Source organism: Sinocyclocheilus rhinocerous, unplaced genomic scaffold (genome assembly GCF_001515625.1).
Source record: "Sinocyclocheilus rhinocerous isolate Xijiao unplaced genomic scaffold, SAMN03320098_v1.1 scaffold2902, whole genome shotgun sequence".
Taxonomy (NCBI): domain Eukaryota; kingdom Metazoa; phylum Chordata; class Actinopteri; order Cypriniformes; family Cyprinidae; genus Sinocyclocheilus; species Sinocyclocheilus rhinocerous.
Genome location: NW_015628348.1, coordinates 139,476 through 141,868, shown reverse-complemented (window position 1 = coordinate 141,868; position 2,393 = coordinate 139,476). Strand labels below are relative to the sequence as shown.

Here is a 2,393-nt window from a genome sequence, read left to right as displayed (position 1 = left end):
CTGCAGTCCTGCTCTGGAGGAACGACTCTTGGCCTTCGCTCTCGCCTTGCCACCGGTTTTGCCTCTTCCACTCATTATTGGTTGTAAAAAAATTCTACTTTCGTAAAGCAGAAATAATGAATCCGTGAGCTCCGCTCTACTGTATTTAAAAGAGCGTGCGAGTCGCCCATTGGTTTAGAGTCTGTAAGATTCCAAACCAATCACTGAACTTCCCTCCAACAGCGACCGCCGAAGCCACGCCTCCACAGCTGGCGGTCTGATTGTGCAGCGTTAAGAAACAACACGACAGAAAACATTAAATAAATGGTGACGGTGTGCTAAAGTATTTCAAAATAATTGTCAAGGCAAAAACCATTAATAAATAATGTTTTTACGCTAATTAAATTAAGATCAATGATCCATTAAAGCTGTTACAATATATGTGAATAACTTTGTGGTTTTTCTAAATACACAGTCAACATGTAAAACATTGAGTCGAGGTAAACTCAGATACACTCTTCTATTTTCACTTTTTGCACCGTATACTTCTGATTGTAGGCATACTCCGTCATCTTGCTGTCTACAAAAGTTTTCTGATGACACTGAACTTGTGGATCTAATCAAACAAAATAATGATTTGTACAATAGAAGAGATGTTCAGCTTTTTGTTACATGGTGTGATTATTTTTTTAAATTTATTTTTTTTTTAATGTGGAGAAGACTAAGGAGTTGATCATTGATTTCCGAAGACATAAGGAAGCAGTAATAGCGTGACAATCTATGGTCAGAAGATAGAAATAGTTCAGTCTTATAAATACATTGGCATCCATCTGGACGGTAAATTAAACTGGAGAAAGTACAGTGAGGTTGTCTTTTAAGAAACCAGAGTCAGGATTATTATTTTTGAGGAAGTTAAATTCCTTTGGTATTAAAGCTTCTTATGTTTTCTGTTCTATGCAGTGCTTTGCTGGGAGCGAATATCACTGTGGATGATAAGAAAGGGAATAATAAAATTATCAGAAAGGCCGGTTCAATTATTGGTTTTACTCCAGATTCTCTTGAGGTTTTTGTGGAAAAGAGAACAAGGGAAAAACTGAAACTGATGTTGTACTATGAAGGACCACTAGACGGTATTTTTAGTACTTCAGTGTTCATTTAGTGGGAGATTAGTAAAGCCTGTGTTCTACAGAACGATGTGTATATGAAATAATTGTGTTGTTGTATTCATTGCTCAGTTATTGATGTGTTGCCTGCAGTTTACAACGCTGGTGAATGAGTTGTTGATGGATTGTGATGTTGTTTCATTTATTGTGTTGTTTTTAAAGTACAATGGTGGTACAAATGAGTTGTTTCTTAACCTAACTTCCACAAAGTAAATTGCTCTTTCTTTAGTTAGTGGGTGGCTCTGAAAAGAGCCGTTGGGGAATAAAACTGTTTTTTTACTTTGTGAAACGTGAAACTTCTTTGCAGAGCTTGTCTTTCCAGTCTCCCGTCTCAACTGTTTGCGCGCACAAAGTGTCCATTGTTGGGAATTGTGGCAAAGCAGTGCTTATTGTTGTTGTTCAGTTACAGCAAGAGATTGTGTGATATATTAATTTTATTGGAATACATGCATTCACACCACAACAGATAACAAATGCATCTTGAATTTACATAACGGGAATAATAAAGAATGTTTCTCACAGCATTTATTTTCACTAACTAACAAAGTTAAAAGGAAGAACAGTTTAAACAAATCAAACCATGACCAACATTATAAATAATAATTGTAACAAGATTTCACATATTGGGATCAGTTTTATAAATGTGTAGACACTATTAATTAGACTTTATAAAATTTAAAGGAATAATACCCAGCCATCTAACAAACAACCCCACAAATTGATAAAAGAACATATACAGACACTTAATATTTACTGGTATTTGTTGATTAGTTCATTGCATTTGGTAGATTTCAATTTTAATAACACAGTTGTATGCATTTTTGGACCGTTCTGACCAATAACTGTCATGTAAGGAGTTTCAAGCGCTTCAAATCATTTTGCACCTGTTCAGTTGATTAAAAGCTTCAAAAAGGTTGTTTCTTCCATCTCTGTTTCAGTGAAGTCTGACCAGACCAGCTTCCACATGAACACAAGCCCATTCTTTGCATTTTTTATAGACAGATCAGGCTTGTAGCCATCGTTTTGCTCACTAGTGGTAACACACTGTAATTAAAACCGATCTAAATCCCAACATGATTGAACATTAATCCGTTTCAAGCATTCCCCTTTTCTCATCTTGCACAAAAACACAAAAGTTATACTTAATTTCAACATTTTTACTCTCCTCACTAAATGCTATGCAAAGCATCCCGTGCACCATATTAGTCATTATATTTTCTACAAGCCAAAATGTTACTTAATGTAGATTAA

At 35.3% G+C, this 2,393-nt stretch overlaps 1 protein-coding gene across 1 annotated transcript in view; it reads right to left on the bottom strand.

The window, feature by feature from the left end:
- The window catches only part of LOC107737490 (histone H1-like), a 121,049-nt gene that overhangs the window by 53,051 nt on the left and 65,605 nt on the right, over nucleotides 1-2,393 (bottom strand). The window lies entirely within an intron of this gene.